This window comes from Amblyraja radiata, chromosome 33 (assembly GCF_010909765.2).
Source record: "Amblyraja radiata isolate CabotCenter1 chromosome 33, sAmbRad1.1.pri, whole genome shotgun sequence".
Classification (NCBI taxonomy): Eukaryota; Metazoa; Chordata; class Chondrichthyes; order Rajiformes; family Rajidae; genus Amblyraja; species Amblyraja radiata.
Genome location: NC_045988.1, coordinates 7,761,250 through 7,785,648, shown reverse-complemented (window position 1 = coordinate 7,785,648; position 24,399 = coordinate 7,761,250). Strand labels below are relative to the sequence as shown.

The window sequence follows — 24,399 nt, the reverse complement described above, 5'->3', positions numbered from 1 at the left end:
GTTTTGGAAGGTTACAATTGTCCAAAAATTCTGAAACTTTATTATTGTCTATTAGCGTTTTTGATGTGTATAAATTCTTGTAAAATTGAGCAAATCTTTTATTGATATCATTAGGTAGTGTTAATAATTCCCCTCTATCTGATTTAATCTTTAAAATTGCATTATCTTTTTCCCGTTTTTTCAGTTGGCGTGCCAAAAGTTTATGGGGTTTATCCCCAAATTCGAAATGTTCTTGTTTTGTAATTTGGAATAATCTTATAACCTTCTCTGATAATAATTTATTTAGCTTAAATGTCAGTATTAAAATTTTATTATGTTTATCCATAGTTGGATCTTTAGCATTATCTATATCTAGTTGTCTGATTTGTTCTTCTAATTGTCTTTGTTCATTCTTATTCTTTTTGTTTTGAAAAGCTTGATACGAGATAATGACTAATAAATGCTTTGAAGGATTCCCATAATAAAGTGGGCGATATATCTGGTGTATCGTTTGTTTCAAAAAATAGGTCCATCTGTTTTTGTAGATATATACTCCCTTGTGGGTCTTTCAAAATTTGCGAGTTAAACCTCCAGAACGATTTGTTCGTAGACATTCCTTCTAATTTTAGAACGAAAGTTAGCGGGGAGTGATCTGAAATCGTATTGGTGTGATATTTAGGGTTCATAGTATAAGGGAATAGTTTTGTATCCACTAGGAAGTAGTCTATACGTGAGTATGTTTTGTGTACCATTGAATAAAACGAGTATTCCCTTCCAGTCGGATTCGCGTTCCTCCAGACGTCTGCTATATTTGTATTTTTTATATATGTATTTAAGAGTTCACTAGTTTTAGATTTCATATTACCTCTTTGTTTTTGCATCGATTTATCTAAGTATGGATCTAAAACACAGTTGAAGTCTCCTCCAATTATAACATTTTGGTAGTTAAATTCTGCGATTGTATTCAGGATTTTATTAAAAAATTGAGGATTATCAAAATTGGGCGCATATATGTTTACCAAGGTGATTGGCGTAGCATGGATCTCTCCTGTAACTATAAGATATCTCCCTTCCTTATCTGATATAATGTTCTTTGATTTGAATGGTATATCCTGGAATTATGCCAGGTGTCTGAGTCTCCTCCCTTCCCCACACAAACTACATAACACTTAAACATTCAGTATTATCTACTTTAATTCTAAAATTTGTTATCTCTATATACGCGCTAGTCAGTCTTTTTAGCACATTATTACATTTTGCCCATTATATAGTTCAGGTTAGTTTCCATTTATATTTCTATATTAGTATTGTTAATTATTGTTAATTCTCTATATTTTGTAAAGCTGTTTTAAGATCTTAAACCGCCATTTGTCCTTGTGATGTTTTCCACATTCGGCTCTGCTGTTCGTCTCTGCGTTGCTTATCAGTCTTTCCTTCATTTTGAACAAAGAATGTCCTTGAGTTGAATTCCAAAGCGTCCAAAGGAGATAAGGTGTCTAGACCGGCGCACGTGGAAATGCTCTTCCATTTTAAACTTTTAGAGAATAGTGTTTCTTCCCTTATCTTCGGGTGTTCTCTGTGAAGTAATAAAAGGAAAGAAATTGTCCATATCGTCCCGCTGCCTTGATTAATCTTCTGTTTCTGCCACAATCTCTTGGGCATATTTATAAGATGCGTCCGAATTAGTGAAAGTTTTCTCTTTTCCCTTGAAAGTAATGCGCATCCTGGCCGGATAAAAAAACGCCACATCTGACATCTTTAACTCCATGGAGAATCTGTCTTGTCTGTGCGAACTTTCTTCTCTTTTGCACGATCTCATAGGGATAATCCCGGAGGAGTTTGATAGTGTCGTTTCCAAAGGTCATCTTCACTCCATATTTGATTTTTTTCATCAGCTCTTCAAGTGCTGAAATGTCCCGAAGTTTGACTATGATCTGTCGTGGGTGGGCTGGATCTGCTTGTGATCTTGGCTTAAATCTAGGTACTCGATGTGCCACTTCAATTTCCGGTTCCACAGGTAAATTGAGTACCTTTTTGATTAAGTTGGTAGTGAACTCACGGGCGTTATTTCCCTCTGCTCCTTCAGTTACTCCCAGTATTCGTAAATTTTGGCGCCTTGAGCAAGCTTCGAGATCAAGACATTTATCTGAGACTTTCGACAGTTGACTCTTGAGGCTGTCTAGTTCTAGCTTCATTCCCTGCATATCTTCAGCCATTTGATCAACAACTGTTTCCATGTCTTTCATTGCAGTTACTTGTGAAGAAACAATTACATGCACAGCCTCAAACTTCTTCTTAGATTCTTCTTCGCCTTTATTAATTCTCCCCATTAGCTCTTCATGCACATCCTCAATTCGTTTTTGTATAATGCCAATGGAGTCAATAACTTTTTGATTACCAGCATTAATGTTCGACATATTTTCCATCAATTTGACATTAATATTTTCCATCATTTTTAAGTTTCCAGCCTCAATATCCTTTCTCAGTTCTCTTACCGAGTTCTTTATCTCCTCCATTTCATTTTTCTCCTTAGTAGCCATCTCAGTCCTTGCCCTTGTAGCCATTCCAGAATCCACTTCAGAGGTCTGTTCTTCGGTTTTCTGTGTTTTCAGCAGTTTTGAGATTGTTCTCTGAGGGCTCTGAGCTGAAGACGGTTTTTTCATTTAAAATCCTTTATCCTCCGTTTTAAATCGCAGCGCTTACAGATAACGTCATCAGCACGACGTCCCGGGGCTCCGGTGAGTTTTTGAATTGGTCCCGACCTCCAGACCCGATTTTAACGCGAAAAATCGCCATTTTACAGCAGCGGAGCTAAAAGTTGCGACTGCTAGTCCAGCATGGCGCCACCGGAAGTCCTGATTGTATTTTCTGAGAATGCAAGGTTGATAGAAGTGAATGGGGACTCGGCAAATAACGGAGGAAGCTACTCAATTAACTAAACAATAAGAAAGATCAATATGTTTGATTCTGGAGGTGCTTCATGCATCGTATTTTTTTAAATGAGGTCTGGCTAATTAGTTTGAAAAGAAGCAAGAATTAATCCGTTTGCAGATAAACTGGAATTACAGTATACAAAGAGTTGAGATTGATTTACTCAACGTGTTTAAAGTTAAAACAACTGGCTCGTGCATAAACTCTTTCCACCACATTAATCTCTATTTGACTGTTCTTCTTCCGACTCCTGCTCTCCAAATGACTAATTATTTGCCAACACCATTGCAACTTCACCAACCAGAGTTAATATGTAGGTGCTGGGTAATGGGTCCCTCAGTATTTTTCATGTTCGTTTTCTAAGTCTGCACAAAACTTGAGTCTTTAATTTACAACAGAAGTCTTTAATGTTTTACTCAATGCTGGCAGCAAGACAACTCAAAATGGCTGCGCACACACTGTCTACAGACAGGATAAACTATATAGGGGGGTTGCACGTAAGGTCACAGGGTCATAGGACTTGACGCATGGAGCCGCTCAATCCATCTGGAGGACATCCGTCACTTCCGGTATATGTTATTAATGCAAGAAACGCGTACTTTCCTACCTGTTAAAAACCGCCAAAATTGTGAGTTTTTACGCTGAAAAAAATTGTGGAAGTCGTGGTAAGTGTGAGAGACATGTACTCAACTTTAGAATTCCAAAAGTGAAGCGAAATGAAGGTAAAGAGAAGCAGAGCTGAAGGGACAACAGCAGCTAAAGTGCTTGGTAAACATTGGCCGTGCAGATATTGGAATTGAAAATATAGGGAATTATCGCGTTTGCTCACTGCATTTCATCAACAGTAAGGCATTATTTGTGTTTTTTCTTGATTCTTTTGGTATCTAAAAAGTCTCAGAAGTGATCAATCTGGCTGTACATTTTTCTTCAGATGCGTTTTCATTTTGTGTAAAAACCCACTTGAGAACCATGGGCGATTTAAAAAATTACAGCCAGATTTATCACTTCTGAAACTTTTTAGATGCCAAAGAAATCAAGAAAAAACACAAATAATGCCTTAGTTGATGAAATGCAGTGAGCAAACGGCCAATGTTCGCCAAGCACTCTGTCTGTTGTTGTCCCTTCAGCTCTCACTTCTATCTACCGTCATTTCTCCTCACTTTTGGAATTTTGAAGTAGGATAAATGTCTCACACGCTTATCCCGATTTCCATAATTATTTACAGCATAAAAATTGATATTTTCGGCGGGTTTTAACATGCCCGCTACGCTGGAAACAATGGTGTGCCTACCTGCAGTTCATCGCGTGTAATCCATTTGGAGTAGCATAGCAACAGTACGGGTCATGGGTCGTGACCCGACTGCCGGAAACATCCCTATACCAAAACATCTCCCTTTGTCCTGTGCAGCGCCACCTGCTGCACGGGAGGAGCAAAGGCGTCCTCCCACCCCACACAATCCACCAATCATCACAGTACTATTCTGAATAGGTGGTCCCTGGTACCCATATTGCTTTTCTTGAGCTGTTCCCTTCCACAGAATTCTGGTTTTAAGCAGGATATAAAATGCAGTACCAAAAATCAACATAATTTGGACATTCCATATTTTCACCTTCTTATTTCAATTTCATTCAATAGGTTAAGATAGACTTAAATGGCGAATATCTTTAGGGGTTTATGAGTGACCATCCATTTAGATCACAAGCTTGAAATCAATGAATTATTTTACAATGAATTGACTGAACCAGCTGTAATCGCAGCGTTGCAGGAAGCAGAAGCTAAAAGCAACAAACTCACCCATAGTCTGTGGCTCAATCAGGAGCCAAAATCCCCTTGTGTTGTGAACATACCATGAAAGGATTATGTAGGCCACAGAGTTATATAACAAGCATCATAAATCGGAATAATGTTAAAAAATAGTAACTGAACAAATATCCAGCTGTATATAAAGATTATGCGAACTGTCCTGGTGGCATTTTAGTTTACTAGAAGCATTGATGTTGAAGCCTACAATATGCCTTACACTGAGTGCACCAAAGAGTCATAGAATGATGCAGCCCAAATACAGGCACTTCAGTCCAACTCATTCAGACCGGCCAAGATGCTCCATCTAAGCTAGTCCCATTTATCCACGTTTGCCCCTTATCCCTCTAAACCTTTCCTCATATACCTGTCCAAATGTATTTTAAATGGTGTTATTGTACCTGCTTCAACTACTCCCTCTGGCAGCTCAGTTGAAACACCTACCATCCTCAGTTAAAAAGCTTCATCCTCAGGTTCTCATTAAATCTTTCCCCTCTCACCTTAAACATGCCTCTAGTTCTTGATTCCCTATCACGGGAATTCACCCAATCTATTCCCCCCGTGATTTTATACAACTCTATTCAATTACTCCTCAACCTCCTTGAACATTGCATGGTATGACAACAGCTTATTCAGTGATGGGTCCTGTGCTCCATGTTCTCCAGAGATCTGATCTGCTGAGTTAGTTCAGTACTTTGTGTCCTTTATGTACTAACCAGCATCTGCAGTTATTTATTCATCTGAATGAACTCAGGGCATGCGTAAGTACATGAGACTGGGTTGTTGTAGGCATTATGGAAACCTGGCTAAGAGAGGGACAGGGCTGGCAGCTTAATGTTCCAGGGTACAGATGCTACAGGGGAAATAGACCATTGATAAACACTATGAATAAATGAGGCCCATGCACTGATCCTCCTTTAGCCCATTAGTTATAATCAGCAACACCAAAAACCTACCACCTGCTCATTAACTGTCAACTTTTTTTTTAACCATGCCAATACATTACAAGAAGTACTAAATTATTTAAGTTTGTACTTTAACTTTGAATGCATCTTTTATGGAACTTTATCAAAATCTTCCTGTAAAAGTAAATACACTATACTGCTTCTCCCCTATCTATTCCACTAATTGTATTCTCAAAAACTCTAGTTTGTCAAATATGATTTCCTTTTTGAAAATTATGTTGAATTTATACAATCTTGTTGATTTAAAAAAATCTTATTACCTTAGACCCAAGCATTTTTCCAACAATGAAGTTGGTTTAATGTGTCTATAGTTCCCTGCTTTCTCTCCCCGCACTTTCATCAAACAGATTTAGTTTGTAGATTTACAGGAAAATTACGCATGCTGCCTTAGCTGTCTCATTTCACAAGAACATCAAAAAAATTTAAACCCATGTAATGTAAATGCAATATAATACAGAAATGAACAACAGTCACCTAAATTGTACCCTGACACTTTCATCCCTTAAAGAGCTGTCCCACTTGGGCGACCTAATTGGCGGGTTAGGAAGAGTTTGAAAAAATGACATGTTGAAGACCACCTTCGACTATGTAGAAGACCTCCGTCGACCTCCTTCGACTATGTTGAAGACTAGCTTCGACTAGCTATGACTAGCTAGGACTAACTTCTGGGAAATTGGACACCGAATAGTGGAGAGTGAAGACGACCTCCTTCCATCTCCTTCGACTATGATGAAGACTATTTACGACTACCTTCGATTACCAACGTCTAACATGCCGACCTACTACAACTAAACCTACGAGTAAAAAAAGTATCGATTTTTTCCATGGCGACCTTATTTTTACTCGCAGGCATTTTTTAACATATTGAAAAAAACGCCACGACCTAGCTGAGGCCTCGAGTACACGGAGACCACTCTCGAGCATGAAGGAGAGTTACGAAGACCTCCTACGACCTCGTGTCAACCATGCTGCGAGTATGAGTCGAGGGCAAACTCGCCAGAATTCGCCGATGAGGTCACCCAAGTGGGACAGCCCCTTTATGCACCCTGAACAACATTGAATCAGATCTTTATTTCCAACTATAGTACAAACAGGCAGGTTATTAATCTTCTGTCAGAGCACTAAAGACAAAGTCACCTTCTGGTGAATAATTTAAGGACATAAGAATAACCAGCATTTTCCACCTTGCCTTGCACAAATCACTCCAACCAGAAGAAGCAGAATTGGCCCAAGCCCTCAAAAGGCGAGAGAAAAATAATGATCAAATTTATAATATATATAATAAATGTATGATAAATAATGATAATTTTCTCTCCAAAATATAAAAGGGTAATATGCATATGACGAGGAAACAAAAAGGCAGAATGTTCAACTTGTTAATTTAAAAAAACTGCAACTATTCTCTTTTCTTAGAGGTACTTTCAACCACCCTTTGTCAGTACCACATTAGGGCTCTAATATCTGGATTACAATGCAGCTGCATTATTCATCAGCATCAGTTCATTCATCATCATTTAACAGGTTGGCTTCAGCACCACAGGGTTGGCACTGTGAGAACCTGACAACAGCTCTCAAGAACTTTTTACTGAGTCAGTATATTTTGGTAATTGTGGATTCCTGGAAAATCCTTACTTTGCTGCAATGTCCAAAGGTTGATTAGGTTAAAGTTTGCATTCAAGCAAATATAAAATGACTAACCAAGAATTTCTCGTGAGGAACGCTGTGAACAGCAGCAAGGTGTCCCGATGGAGAGATATAAATCAGTTTTTATTCCTTCACCCCCATTTAATTCCCTCAACAATTTTCTCCAGAATATATCAGTTAGACTGGCAGGTGAAAAGGCACGGACAGTCTGCTATTAACTTAAATCAGGAAGGTAAGAGTCAGGCAACAAAGAATTTCTATACTTGAGTCGCTGGGTTATATCACAAAAGAAAAATCATAAAATAAAATTATCATTCAAATGTTCTTTCTAATTTCAGTGCACTCGGGTTATATGAAAAGTGAAGCAACTGTTACTGTTTCTGTTTCATGTTGTTCTTTTGTATGCAAACCTTGTGTGCAAAGCAATTCAAAGCCAAAACTAAAAATATTTTATTGCGTTTTGCCAAGCAGAAATAGATGAATAAATATAAACCCATTTTTCTACCTGTAACTTCATTGATCTCAACTCTCTCTACTCTGTTATTTAGGAATGCTCAAAATTAAAAATAAGCCATTTTCCTCAAACAGTATCTCTGCTGATTCTTTACGGCATAGCAAGAATATGAACAGAAGCTCCAGAAATGATTATTTCTTTCAAAACAACAGATGACAGCTTGTTTATCATCCTTGGCTCTCTGCCCCACTTCCCATCATATGACTGCTTTAGCTGTCTCCTTTCACAAGGACACCAAAAGAAATAGAAAGAAAAATCCACACACAATATTTCTGCAGAAACTAAATGCAGTCACTTAAATTCTACACATGTGACTAGAGCTTTCAGGGAATGAACAATATTTACTAATTTAAGATTTCCAACTCCAGCTCTGGCCCTCACATGTCCAATTTATATATTTTAAGGCCCACTGATATCGGTTTATCTTTATCACAGCAGTTAAAAGCCATATTATCCACAGGTCTTCGGGTTGTACGACCGACTTCTATGAGATGTTGGTGCATGGTGCTTGAGCTTAGTGAGACTCCCACTGCCTCCAAGTCTTTCTTTAGGGCATTGCTTGTCTTTCCCGGATGCTTGTTACATTGCCAAATCAGCAAGGCATCATCTCTTGGAGTTGTCTGCCTGTTGTGAATGCACCTACATGTCCTCTCGGGCAATAGTTTAGTTTATTTTAGAGTTACAGCGCGTAAACAGGCCCTTCGGCCCACCGAGTCCGCATCGACCAGCGATCCCCACACATTAACACTATCCTACATACACTAGGGACAATTTTTTAAACATTTTATTCCAAGCAAATTAACCTACAAACCTATATGTCTTTGGAGTGTGGGAGAAAACCGAAGATCTCGAAGAAAACCCACGCAGGTCACGGGGAGAACGTACGAACTTCGTACAGACAGCACCCGTAGTCAGGATCGAACCCGAGACTGTATAGCATCAACTCTAGTGCTGCGCCACCGTGCCACCACAATAGTGATCCAGTTTTGGACTCTTGCATGACAATCCCAGGTGCAGAACCATGACCCACCGCCACCAACTTTGCGATCTCTCGCTGTGACTTCAAGCAATGTTGATGCAAGGTTATGATCTTTATTCGTCTCCTTGAAGTGATATCCACTTTGTGAACTGCTTGATATCCATCTTTTTCAATTGCTTGGTGAGTTCTTCTCAAATGATGATAAACCAGTGGGGGGGGGGGATGATGCAATACTGAAACAACACTAGTATAAGGTTATTTTGTCCTTAGTTTATTTTGAATGCTTTTCCCAACACATGTAATATTAGCCCTTTTGACGACTTTGAGATCTGGAAAAATCAGAAAAATAGTTGGGGTTTTTTAAGTTCTGGAGAGTGAGGAGGAAGAGAGAGGAACCAGAATGAACACATTCTGAAATGGGGCCATTGTAAAATGGAGTTGTAAGCTAGCTGTAGGTACAAAATAGAAACACAATAAATTCTAGCACCTTGTGTAAAATGAAGTATACCTTTTAACAAGATAGATTCACATGTTTTACAATTACCTTAATTTTACATCACATATGCTAATTCATTGATAGCAACGAAACATTGTTGCACATTTATAAAATAGAATCACTGACCATTTTAATCTATCCACATCTACAATGTCCTGATGTTAATCAAACAACACCAAAACATCTTCTAATGTGAATAATGTTTTCAACATAAACACTAGAGGGCAAGAGAGATCACCTTGCACTATTTTGAAATCAGAGCAAGCTCCAAAATCTCCAGTGACTTTGTCTGAGAATTCTGAATGGTTTGAAACCTATCATCTTTGAGTGTACATATGTCCAGATAGGCTTAATGCAAAACCGTGATAGAGAGCTTGATTGATAGTGTGAAATTCCTTATTCTGCCAAGCCATGACTGCCATAACATTGAGAAATAAATGTTCTCGTGGTTCATCAAGTAAATCCCTCAAATGTCCTGCATGCCTCTGTATAAAAACCCTTTTACATACTTTAATTGCAATTCAGTTTCAAGTGTTTTTCCAAGTTATACACAGAAACGTCCCACAGATTTCCTGATAACAGTTTTCTTTGTCCATGTGCTTGATGACATTTATTTCCAACAAGGGCGGCACAGTGGAGCAGCGGTAGAGTTACTGCCAGACCCAGGTTCCATCCGGACTTCGGGTGCTGGCTGTACGGAGTTTTACGTTTTCCCTAAGACCACATGGGTTTTCTCCATGTGCTTAGGTTTCTTCCCACACTTTAAAGACGTACAGGTTTGTAATTTAATTGGTTTAGTTGTAAAAATTGTACCTAGTGTCTAGGATAGTGTTAGTGTACGGGGTGATCGCTGGTCGGTGCAGACTCAGTGGGCCGAAGCGCCTGTTTCCACACTGTATCTCCAAAGTCTAAAGTAAAGTCTAATGTTTTTGTTTTTTTAAGTTAATTTTGATTTAAGGTTGCTGATTTATTTTCACAGCAACAGAATTGAGACAAACGTGATGTTGGAAAAAATCTGCAAGCTGCCTTTATCTGAAAATTGATCCATCTTATCTATTGTAATTCGCCTATTGCCACAACAGGTCCATAATTGAAGCCATCTCCCTGTCCCGAGACTCATCCCTTACATTCCAAACACCTAGATAACACCTACCTCAGACTCCTTCATTGTCCACATCTCTGCCATCAACACCATAATTACAAATAAGCTAATTTCCAAACTCCTGGACCAAGGACTCCCACCTCTGCAAATGGACCCTAGACTTTCTGACCCACAGACCACAATGAGTGGGGATAGGCGACAAAACATTCTCCATTATAATTCTCTGACCAGTGCTCCACAAGGCTGGATTCTCAACCTCTTACAATACTCCGTATACACTCATGATTGTGTGGCCAAATTCTGTTCTAATTCCATTTAGAAGTTTGTAGATGACACCACCATTGTGTGTCGGAGCTCAAACAATAAGGAGACACATTAAAAGAAGGAGATAGAGAAACTAGTAACATGGTATCCAGACAACCTCTCCCTCATGAACTCAATAGAGCTGGTGGAATACACGCCCAACTCTACATCGATGGTGCTGATGTGGAGATGGTGAGAGTTTCATGTTCTTATGCATCAATATCACCAACAATTTGTGCTGGTCCAGTGATATTGACATTACGGCCAAGGAAGCACACCAATGCCTATTCTTGCTCAGAAGACTAAGGAAATTCGGCATGTCTCAAATGACTCTTCCCAATTTCTATTGACACGCCATATATAGCTTTCTATTTGATGGATCACCATTTGGTTTGACAAATGCTCTGCGCAAGACGACAAGAAATTACAGAGAGTTGTGGATGCAACCCAGTACATTACGCAATCCAACTCTGATACATCACACAAACCACCTTATCCCTCCAAACTCTTCCTCTGGGCTCTTTCACTCTCTCTCTGCCCCTTCCCCTTCTTCACCTAATATTCCTCTCCTTGCTCCTCTTTTTCAACCTCATCCTTGACAGTTTAGGAAAAGGTTTTACTCTCTCAGGCTGCAATGCTCTTTCTTGCTGTGCGTGCATTTGCATGTACACACGTATTTTGCCACAAGTTTATTGATTTCAATAAAATGAGTGGTTGATGATCAGCACAGACTTGGTGGCCTAGGGTCTGTTTTCATGCTGTATCTCTCTACAACTCTAAAATGCAAAAGGGTATTGCATCGGATAAACAAATGGTCATATTCATACTCAGTGGAGAAACTGGTGTTTTTCCATTAATTTCTATTTATACAGATACACAACATCAAAACAGTGTTCTGTTTGCATCAAGCACATTTCAGCTTAAAACTAAATATAGTGTTGAAACCACCAGGTCACCAAGCCAACACATAACACTTAGATTATCATGTTGGCTGCATGGAGAAAACTGTACTCAAAATAGATATTTACACCCAAAACTGTCTCTCTCAATGCAGATAAGCGTTTTGAGTATTTGTCAATGAAATTTAAATTGTAATTCAGGATATTTTGTTGAACTGTAATCATATGGTCTGGTGATGTACAAATGCAAACTGGCTGCTTCAAGTCTCAAACTTTGCACTGTGCAACTACAGATCAGCATGTAAAGCGTCTCAGGAAATGGCTCATAGTCAAAAAAGGTATTGCACTGTGGTTTCCTGTTTGAAATCTAGCGCTATGTTCTTCTGATAAGCAATCCTTCTGTACATCGAATATATACTGCCACCTTCTTACACCCTGTATTGCCACTAAATTGTGTTCAAAGTATGGAACCGGCCACCCCAAGCGGATCAATTTCAATGAAAACCTGTCATTAAGCAGCATTCTTAACATGAGGCAATGAGAGAGTAACCAAAAACTAAGATAAAAAAGCAGATTTTGAAAAAAGATTGAGAATTTGGACCAAATGTAGCCAAATGTATCACTGTAATATACACTTATACACAGTATTCATACACTTTTAACAATCACACCAAAGGAGAAAGCCAATTGGCCTTTTCTATGTTTGTTGACTCTTTGAAGAGCTATCCCACAAGTCTGTAAACTCTTTTCTATTTTCCTCATTTTGATTTATTTCTTAAAATTATTCATGGATTCAGCTTCCCCGAACCTATCAGAAAAATAATTTCCATATCGCAACAGTGAAAGTGAAAGATGTCTCTCCTTATCTTGCAAGATCTTTAGCCGCTGATTTTGAATTTATCACCTTTAGTCAGATTGGGATCAGTTTATTGCCCGATTAACCAGGTGTAATTAAACGTTTGTTCGCATGAAGCTCACACAGCAGACAATATAAATGATAATGATAAATACAATGATAAATCCAATGTCAAGTTCAAAACAGTAAACCACTACAAAGATTGTATTGTACCCTGTAGTGCAAAAATGAAAGTGTAATAAAGGAATAAATTAATAAGGTAGAGTTAAGATTAAGAGTATGCGGCAGTACCTCCGGGAAGCATGTGTGATGGAGGTTGCTGGTTCAGGAGTCTGATAGCTGAGGAGAAGAACCTGTCATTAAGTTTGGGCTTTGAAGCTCCCAGAAGGTAAAAGAGAGAAGGGAATGGCTAGGGTGGCAGGTAGCCTTGATGATACACTGATCTGAAACTGAATAAAAATGATCAATTCAAAATCAGCTGCAGAAGATCCAGGAAGATGAGGAGAGACCTCTTTCACTTTAGTTACTGGGATATGAAACTATTTTTGATAGGATTTGGGAAGCCGATTCCATGAATAGTTTTAAGAAATATGTTGGAATGAGAAAGACAGAACATAAAATGAATAAATGAATAAGTATTCACATACAAGGAATTTGGCTTGACAACAAATGTTTGCTTATAGTTGTGGATAGCTCTTCAAAGAGTCACCAAGACCATATAAGGTCAAACAGCCTTCCTGATGCAACACACCGTGACGATAGACTGAATGGAAGGACTGAGCTGTGTTCACCACTCACTGCTGGTGCAGGTAGTCAAGAACGGAGCGGTTGCTATACCATGCTGAGATGCATCCTATCAGAATATATTCAAGAGAATCCTTGTGGACATGAAGAATCCTCTCAGATATCTAAGAAAGTTAGTAAGCTGGTGGCTTTCTTATTCATCGCATCACTGTGAAGGGACCTGTTAGGTTGCTGGTAATATGGACACCTAGGAACTTGAAACTGTCAACCACCTTCACAGCAGTTCCGATTATGAGGATAGAGTTGTGTTCATCCCACCCTAATTTCTTTATGCCAACAACCAATGCGTTCATCTTGTTGACATTAAGGGCCAGTTGTTTAAGAAAGAACTGCAGATGCTGGAAAAATCAAAGGTAGAAAAAAAAGCAGGAGAAACTCAGCGGGTGAGGCAGCATCTATGGAGCTAAGGAATAGGCGACGTTTCGGGTCGAGACCCTTCTTATGACATAAGGTTCCTGATCTCTTTGCTGTACTCCGTCTTGTCATATTTGTCAGTATTTCTCTCTTTCTACTTGTGTTTAAACCTTTGGTTGATTTGAATACCTCTTGGGTGTGAACACTGTTCCAATGAGAACAATATTAACTTTCCTAATGTCCGCTTACACAAGTCTCTCATCTTGGTAACATCCTGATAAACACCCTTCAAGGCCATTCTTTTACAAACAGACAAACAAGTTGCAACATTTTCTACCATCGCACATTGATAACCATAACGTTTGAAACAAAAATATATTTATAGTAAAGCAAAGATCAGTTCTTAGTTAACGGTTTTGTATTTCAAAACATTCATGATTTTTTTCCCTAAAACTGTGTTTTTGGGTTCTCCTATTATAAATAAAGAATTATAAGTTCTTCTATTTTACACATTTTCCCACCATGCTCACACTACCAAATTATAATTTGTTCCTTATAGAAACTAAATGTTGGGTATTTCCAAAGGAGTACTGAGAAAGACGTTAAACATAGTTCTAGACTTCAACGACTTTGAAACTTAATAAAGTTGTTTTGGAATTTCATAACTTTCACAAGAGTGCTCATGCACTCCTAACAATGTCATAAGAACACTAATTTCACTGATTTACCATAAAAGAGAACTATGATTTAGAATGCACCTTTAACAAAGCAAAATATCCCAAGGTGCCTCAAGGCACCCAATTTTGAGGTGAGAAATTAGGTTTGGTGAAAGAGGCTGCTTTTAAGGAATATTTGAAAGAATACTTCAAAAGAGAATTCCAGAGTTTATAGATAAAACATTTCAATGAAGGATGGCAGAATCCTTGCAGAACATTGTGTTCGACGAAAACCTGCACTTCATAATGTTCCTTGTTGAAGACAACTGTTCCTTTTGAAGCCAACTAGCAGACACTTAATGTCTGAAATTCTCCTGCCCCTCCAATGACTATTGGCCACTTCCCAGCCATTCTAACCAAGCATTCAAAGCAAGAGTATAAAAAGGCTCCTGGAGAACCTCCCACTGCTGCATTGAAAGAGCTTAACATTCATCTTGCCCCTCTCCCTCTCCTTAAATGCCTACATCATTCCCATTCCTGTTAGACTTGGGCCTGAAGTCTACCACAACAGTGAAGGCTTAGTTGTTGAAAGGAGGTCGACTGCAGCTGTTTTACAGGAAATAGTTTGTAATTCAGGAAGAAATAAGAACTGTAAAGCAAATACTTGTTAATTTCCAGAAGTGAAAGGTTTGCATGCTTATGCTCTGTAACTCATGAGATTGCATTGCGAGTTAGTTGGAATTTTTTAACCTCGCTCTGTCACATATAAACTGGGATGGGCCAAAGTTAAAATAGAGCATGAAAACACCCTTGCCTCAATTCAATCATGCTCATTCCTTTCGGAAATAGGATGGCCAGGGTGTCATGCGGGAAACTTGTGATGTGGCAGAGAAGCAGGCTGTTTAATCCAGCAAGTGCAAAGTGATGTCTATGCTTCACACAAGCTTCCTCTCATTACTATTTTTTGGCTTGGTTACAACTTTCTATTCCATTCTCCCTCACGCTGACCTAGCTTCCTCTTAAATGTATCTGTACAATTCACCTCAATCATTCCCTGAGGTAGTAAGTTCTAACCAAGGTAGTTACAGAAGTTCCTCCTAACTGTCATACTAGATACATGAGTAATTATTTTATACATTTCGCCACTGGTTCAGATGTAAAGGATGTTGCTATTGGATCAATAAGACTCCTATGTAATCTTTACACAGAAATAAGAAGGACCACCTGTCGTATCCCACCCAACAAAAGCGGCCTAACTTGATTTTTAATTTGGGAGATTATTGGAAGTAGGAGACCTCCCCTGACTTCATCAGTAAACATTCAGACTTCTGAGTTCAATCTCAGACTTTCTTAGAGATTCAACTAAATCAGGGATTGAAAGCGCTCATTCAGATCAGTGCAAACACTCTTCAGTTGTATCCAACTTGCTCTTTAGTGGGAATGACCTCTTTCCAACCCACTCGATCTAAACCACATTCTTTTCCAATACAATTTTAGTTTAGTTTTAGTTTAGTTTAGAGATACAGCGTGGAAATAGGCCCTTCGGCCCACTGAGTGCATGCTGACCAGTGATCCCCGTATGCCAGCACGAGGGACAATATACAATTTTTACCGAAGATAATTTAACCCAAAAAAACTATGTCTTTGGAGTGTAGGAGGAAACGGAGCACCCATGGAAAGCCCACGCAGTCACGGGGAGAACGCACAATCTCCGTACAGACAGCACCCCTAGTTAGGATCAAACCTAGGTCAGTGACGCACTACGCACAACGCCACCATTGCGCCACCGTGCCACCCTTTCCATTTTAGATTAACTCAGAGTCTATAACATAATTTATGCTCCACTCAAGCCTCCTCTGATCTTTTCTCATCTAAATTTGTCAGCATCACCTTCTACTCCCTTCTTTCTTTAAATATATCTAAACTATCCACCTCAACCACTCCCTGTAGGAGCAAGTTACACATTATTACCATTCTTTTAGATGGGCAGTTTCTTCTGAATTCTTTGTTGGATTTCTTAGTGACCCCTTTATATTGATGTCCTCGAGTCATGCTTTTTCCTATGTGGAAATGTCCTTTCTGCAACAACTCTATCAAAACCTTCAACAAAGTCATACAGCATGTAAAATGGCCGTTCGGCCCAACCTGCCATGCTGCTCAAGATACCACATCTACACTCGACCCACCTGCTCACCTTTGGCATGCCCATTTGAACCATTCCTATCTTTGTACCTATTAAAATATATTTTAAATGTTGTTATAGTATCTGCCTCAACTCTGACAGCTAGGTCCATATAACCACCAGCCTCTGCGAGAAAATGTCAGTCAGATTCCTATTAAATCTTTCCCCTCTCACCGTAAACCTATATCACCTGGTTCTTGGTTCCCCATTACGGGATAAAATACTCTGTGTATTCACCCGATCTATTCCAATCATGATATTATATACCTCTATAAGATCACCCCTGAGCCTCCTTCGCTCCAAGGAATACATTCCAACAATCCCCTTTTTTTTTAACTCTGTTATCATACACTCATCTGCTATCTGTGCACTAATATAGACTTGGCTGTGGTAATAATCTGAAGAAGAGTTTCGACCCGAAACGTTGTCTATTTCCTTCGCTCCATAGATGTTGCCTCACCCGCAGTGTTTCTCCAGCATTTTTGTCTACCTACTAATATAGACTTATTTCCTTACTCCCAGTTATTGTCCTCTTATCTCTCGTCTCATGAGTGTTTAGTTTATACTTTCCTATCACCAGAATATACATTTTAAATGTTTCATGTGATTGTTCTCCATTATTATTCCTAGTTTTGTTGCTCATTTTATCTTCCCCATCCCCCTAGCTCTTCAAGATCAGCTTTACTAAATCTATCAGAACAGTATTCTCATTTCTCCTTTCATTCCTCTAATAGTATTTCTCAATCCATGCGTCTTGTGCCTGAGTCACAACCAATAAGAAACAATCTTTCATTACTTATCAAACAACTGTGACTCAGTTTCTTTGCAATCATAGGTCACGGGTTCAAATCCCAGTCCACGTGTAAGCACAAAAATAGGTTGACCTGCCATGGAGTGTTGCATTATTCATGCTACTGCTTTCAGCTGTTAAAGAAGTCCCTTCTACTTCCCTAGATGGACATGAAAGAACCCACGGCACAATTTGACAAAAGTAACTGGGAAAGTGGTTGGAGGTCTTCACAATGCCCTGGCCAACATTTATCTCCCAGTCTACACATAAAATTAATGATCTGGTTTTAAAGAAGGTTGCCATGAGCTAAATAAATACTTTATTTTCATCACTATATTTCAAAAGGAACTTCATTGGACTAAAAACATGGAGTATCTGGTAGTTAAGGGAGGTACGAGAGAATTTTTTTTTTTTCTCCCCCCAAAAAGTTATTTTTAAGAAAAAAACTCTCTGTACCTCCATTTTTCTAATAAACCATTTTAGCTTCTTGAATCTAATTTTGGTATATCTGCCGTTCTCAGAAATAAACTAATTGTTAATTTGTTAATCAGGTTTTAACATTTGAAGAAAACATTTATTCATTTGCTCAAAGAAAATTCTCAATTTATTCGATGGATGTGATATCTCTTTCTGGAACTTTGCAATTAGTCACGTTCAATATATTTCTCAGTTGAAGTATTTTTAACTACGACACACATATTTCTTACAAGCTAAAGCCTAATCTCTCAGCTTCCCCTTTTCATGTTTCTAATTGAATTGCACATCACAAGGTTGTTTTATTCCCCCAAATTTTCATTTAAGCGTTTTTTCCCATTTTCATTTCTCCCAAATTTGTAGCTCAGTTCATAAAACTTATTCCTGTTTATCAGAAGTTCATGGATTCAAAGTTCCATTCCAGGAAATTGGGCATAGATATATCTGTTCTCACTCCAACATGGTACTGAGGTTAGTGAGGGCTGACCTTCGAGAGATGCAGGTTGTTCTCTAAACAATAGGCATACAAGGTATCCTGGCTAACATCAAGTCAGATGGTCTGGCCATTACCACATTCTGCTTGAATGACCACATTTCCTATGGCAGAGCAGTGATCAAGTTTGACAAAGTATTTCTTGACTGTACAGCATTTGGTGGTAAACTGAGATCATGAAAGGTACTTCAGCATTTGCCAGTTCCTTCTTGAACACAAACATCATGAAAGGTACTATGGACATTTTGTGTATGAAGTACATGGTACAATATGACTGTCACTCTTTTAGGGAGTTAGGTAAAAGGTTAAAATGAAGGACCTCGAGGATGGTAATTTCGGGATTACTACCAGTGCCACGTGATAGTGAATGTAGCAATAGGATGATAGGACAGATGAATGCATGGCTGAGGAGTTGGTGCAGTGAACAGGTATTCAGAATATTGGACCATTTGGATCTCTTCTGCAAATGAGCTGACCTGTACAAGAAGGATGGGTTGCACCTGACAATAGACAATAGACAATAGGTGCAGGAGTAGGCCACTCAGCCCTTCGAGCCAGCACCGCCATTCAATGTGATCATGACAGATCATCCCCAATCAGTACCCCGTTCCTGCCGTCTCCCCATATCCCCTGACTCCACTATCTTTAAGAGCCCTATCTAGCTTTCTCTTCAAAGTATCCAGAGAACCAGCCTCTACCACCCTCTGAGGCAGAGAATTCCACAGGCTCACAACTCTCTGTGTGAAAAAGTGTTTCTTTATCTCCGTTCTAAATGGCTTACCCCTTATTCTGAAACTGTGGCCCCTGGTTCTGGACTCCCCCAACATCGGGAACATGTTTCCTGCCTCTAGCGTGTCCAAACCCTTTATAATCTTATATGTTTCAACAAGATCCCTTCTCATCCTTCTAAATTCCAGAGTATACAAGCCCAGCCACTCCATTCTCTCAGCATATGACAGTCCCGCAATCCCGGGAATTAACCTTGTAAACCTATGCTGCACTCCCTCAATAGCAAGAATGTCCTTCCTCAAATTAGGGGACCAAAACTGCACACAATACTCCAGGTGTAGTCTCACTCGGGCCCTGTACAACTGCAGAAGGACCTCTTTACTCATGTATCTTTTTACGAAGGCCAACATGCCATTCGCTTTCTTCACTGGCCTGCTGTACCTGCATGCTTACTTTCATTGACTGATGAGCAAAGACCCCCAAATCCCGTTGTACTTCCCCTTTTCCCAACTTGACACCATTTAGATATTAATCTGCCTTCCTATTTTTGCTACCAAAGTGGATAACCTCACATTTCTCCACATTAAACTGCATCTGCCATGCATCTGCCCACCTGAAGTAGAGGGGAACCAACATCCTTGCATGGAGGTGTGCTAGTGCTACTCGGGAGCGTTTACACGAGAATGGCAAGGGGGTGCGAACCAGAGCAATGGGTCAGCAAATGGAAGAACTGATGAGAAGTGGTAGTTGTGAAAAGTGTCTTAAAATAAGGACAGGCAGGGAGAGGTTCATGTACATGGGGATAAAGAAGGGCTGAAATGTTTTTACTTCAATGTAAGGAGTATTGTGGGCAAAGCTGATGATCCGAGCCTGGATCAGTGCATTTATGATGTTGTGGTCATTAATGAAACTTGGTTGCAAGAGGCACATGACTGGCAGCTCAATGTGCCTGGGTTTTGATGTTTCAAACGTGATACATTGGGAGGAAAAAGAGGTGGAGGAGTTGCTTTACTAATCAGGGAGAATATTGTGGCAGTAATAGGAGAGGACATACTGGATTGTATGTCTACTGAGGCATTATGGATTGAGCTAAAAAATAAGAAAGAAACAAAATGAAAAGGATCACGATTGATCGACTATCACGGTGCTATTTCCTGTAATAACCCTAAATCCCTTTACTACTTTAATATCCAAAAGCAAGAGGTTTCTGACTTTAATCTACCCTGTAGGTGCGGAAGAATTGCAAAACCACCAACTTATCAATCAGTATACTGGCTAAATCAATGTCAGCTAAAGCTAATGTCACAATATAGTTCACTTTGTTTTTGCAAAAGCAACCAGACACATTGTACGCATGTAATCAAAATGTACAACAGGAAGCAGTCTGCTATGAAGAGGTTGCCCCCATTCATGAGTAACCCAGCATGATCTGCTTGAGTCTTTTTCCCTTGTGGGCTGCAAGATTGTTTAGTAAGAAGTAGACGATGTTGTGAAGCTTCATCCCACTCCAGATTTTAAACTTAGCTCTGACTCTATCACGTGGGCATCGTTTAAGGTCAGTGGTGGTCAGTGGTTCACACCACCAGCACCTGCATCAGTTTCAAAATTATTCTACATGCGCTGCTGCCTTTTCTGTTTTTTCCAAACCACAGACACATGTAAAACCTAGTGTGGGCATTTCACTTAAGTCCAGTTTCCATGTTGCGTGAGGGAAATTCTGTAAAAAAAAAAATCTGAGAGCCCTCCAATTTTAGCGAGCCTCACTCATTTCTTTCCTTGTTATGAATATTGATTGTCAAAGAATAATGGTTACAAACCTACAGGACCCATTGCACAACCACTTAGAAAATAAATGATATATTTATTCGTAAATATCCACTAACTCTGGAAGGAGTTTACTGGATGAAAAGGGGGAGTATGAAATACAAGGTTTCTTTGCTGGGTGGGGCTGGAGGAGAGGAGGAAAGCTTCGGGTGCAAATCGAAGAACCATTTAAGAGGCCTGATGTTCTATTCATCTGTAGGTAACCAGCCATCTGCTGTCCTTTAAACGAATGCTGGTCAAGTTAGTATTTTCCAAATATCCATTAGTGGGACATGCAAGACCTAACTGAGTGTAACCTAAAATACCATTGACATCCTCTGGATCTCTCTGTAATTCCTCTTGATCCTCCTAAGGTGCAGCTAATTTAGCAACAGAATTTTCAGACATGACTGCCCACCCTCCAAAATTACTCGGTTTGGCTCATTGAATCTATGCCAGGTCTTAGAGAAATCCCATCACCCTCTCGACCACATTTATTTCCTGTGAGCTACTCTTTCTTTATGTAATTGACAAGTTCTTTATTGTCCTATCACCCACCCACACAATGGGAAATTTTGTGTGGCCAATTGACCTAACAACCAGCAGGTCTTTGGGATGTGGAAGGAAACCAGAGCACCCATATAAAACCCACAAGGCCACTGGATGTACGTGCAAAACTTGCACAAAGAACAACGAAGGTCGAATTGAACCCGGGTTGCTGGAACTGTGAGATAACAATACTATGTGGAAACAAGAGACTGCAGATTCTAAAATCTGTAGCAAAACAAGGAGAACAGCTAGAGAAACTCAGTAGGTCAGGCAGCATCTGAAAGCAAGGAAATGGACAATCGACAATTTAGGTTATGACCCTTCATCAAGACCAAAAGAGTAGAGGGGAAGTAGCCAGTATAATGACTTGGAGGGAGAGATGAATGGTAAATAATGATTAGAAGGGGGAGGTAAGGGTGAAATAGAGCAACAGAGGTGAAAGCTGCAGATCCAGGAATCTGATAGGAATGGGAGGGGAAGAATGGAAGTTAATGAAGGGTGGTGACAGAGGGAGAGCAGGGTGAAAGGTAAGAAATAAGGGTCTAGAAATAAGCATCTAGTGGCCGGTGTGGGGGAGGGGGAATAAAAACAGTTTTATTTGGAGTCTGGGTGAAGAGGGTAATAAGGTGGTTTGACAGAGGACCAAGATAAACTGGAGAAGAGGGTAAAGGACTGAGGGGATGCAGGTTAGCTGACACTGGAGAATTTAAAGGTCATGCTTCATGTTGAAGCCAACCCAGGCTGAATATGAGGTGCTTGTTACTCGGGTTTGAGTGTGGCAATGGAGGAGGCCAAGGACGTATATGTCAGGAAAGAACTGTTGTGAAAACATCACCCATTCCTTCTCTCCAGAGATGTTGCCCGTCCCGCTGTTACTTCAGCATTTTGCATCTACCTTCGACGTATATGTCAGTGTGGGAGTGGGACGGGGAATTAGAATAGCTGGCAACCAGATATAGATGGCCACAACGGACAGAACACCGCTTTTGGCAAAGCAATCACCAAGTCTGCATTTGACTCACCAGTTCAGAGGAAGCCTCATTGGAAGCACCAAATGCAATAGACGAGGTTGGAGGAGGTACATGTGGATCTCCGTCTCACCTGGATGGCATGTTTAAGTCCCTGGATGGAGGTGATAAAGAAGGTGTTACACCTTCTATAGTTGCTGGGGAAAGTGCCTGGGGAAGGACAGGTAGGGAGAGACGAGAGAGCAAGGAAGTCTTGGAGACTTCCACCAGAGAAAGCAGAAAAGGCTGGGGAGGGAAAGATGAGTTCACGTTGTAGCTTGTGAAAATGTCAAAGAATGATGCACTGAATATGGAGGCTGTTGAGGTGAAAGGTAAGAATGAAGAGAACGCTACTGCAGTTCTGTCTGGTAGAAGTGGGGTGAGAACAGAAGAGCGGGAAATAGAGGAGATACAAGTGTGGGTTTGGTCAAACACAGTGGGGGATAGACCTGAGAAAGGAGTACCTTGCGCCTCAGATGCTACTAAAGTTTCTGAATGTGTGTTGAATATGTATGAGGGTCCTTTCAGAACTGAGTGCACCACATGGTTTGAATTTGATATAATGATGTACCAGCCACTGATGTAGTGATCCTTCTGCCTTAGTAAGAAATAACACAAAAACCCCATTAGACATTATAGTTGACAGCACTGATCCATTGCTGAAATAGTTCTTGCCAACATCCATAGGGTGCATCTGTGCTAGCTGCCTATAATTTCTTGGCAAACAGCTTAAGGGAACTTTATCATGAAGGACCTTCAATTCTTGTGTATGTTATCATGAAGACTGATGAGAAATGCTAAAGGTAGACACAAAATGCTGGAGTAACTCAGCGGGTGAGGCAGCATCTCTGGAGAGAAGGAATGGGCGACGTTTCGAGTCGAGTCGAGATGTTTCCTTCTCTCCAGAGATGCTGCCTCACCTGCTGAGTTACTCCAGCAATTTGTGTCTACCTTTGATTTTAACCAGCATCTGCAATCCTTTCTTACACATGAGAAATGCTAAATATACAGCAACTGCTGGGTTCATAAAGGCCAAATAAAATTAATAACATAACTAATCCTTAGAAATGTGTTTTAAGCATAAGTGGGTGGCGCCAGCAAAGGCTGCCTCGCCAATAGTCTGTCTGTCCCTTTCTTTTTTGAGTTTTAATAGTATGTGCTATATGTATTTTTTTTAGTCTTTAGCTTGTTTTATGTGGGGGTTGGGGGGGAGGGTAGGGGGAAACTTTTTCTAATCTCTTACCTTGACGAAAACGCGATTTTTTTCCCGTATCGTACCTGCGTCAGCACTGTGGCCTAACATCGAGGAGTTGGCAGCCTTTGCTGGAGACCGACTTTGGTGAGCTCCACTGTGGGTGACTACGGGACTTTAACATTGCGGAGCCCATGGTCCCTTTGCCTCGACCTCGGAGCTCCAACCGTGGGATTGATTTCAGGAAGCCAAGCGGTACACATACCCTGGTTTGCATTGATAGTGCTGAAGTAGAGATGGTTGAAGGCGTGGGTGCCTGCGGACTTAACATCACGGAACTCTCGGTCTCTAGTCAGAGACCGACTTCGGGAACTACAAGCCGCAGGAGCTTCGACCACCCCGACGCAGGAGTTTCGATCGCCGTGACGCGGGAGCTTCGACCTTCCCGACACGGGAGTTTCGATCGCCCCTATGCGGGTGCTTCGACCGCTGGCTGAAGGAGCTTCAATCGCCCCGAAGGATGGTTCGATTGCCCAGACTGCGGGAGAATATAGAGGAAGAGGATTGGACTTTTTTGCCTTCCATCACAGTGAGGAATGTGGGGAATCCACTGCGCTGTATGTTTATGTTAACTTTTATGTAGTTATGTGTCTTGTTTTTTTTTCCGTATGGCTGTATGGTAATTCGCATAATTGTACCTTAATTGGTAAATGTGACAATAAAAGACCTTTGAAATCTTTGAAAGAAGTAGAGGCATTGGTGGGCCTTCTTAGTCGTTGCTTCAATATGGATGGCCCAGGAAAAGTTGTTATTGATATTGATTCTGAGGAATTTGAATTTGTATATACCCTATACCCAAGTTTCTTCAATATTTATGCTGCACATATTTAATTTTAC

General features: G+C 40.1%; 1 long non-coding RNA gene across 1 annotated transcript in view; it reads right to left on the bottom strand.

Moving 5' to 3' along the window:
• Nucleotides 1-24,399, bottom strand: part of LOC116991205 — a 254,808-nt gene that overhangs the window by 198,113 nt on the left and 32,296 nt on the right. The window lies entirely within an intron of this gene.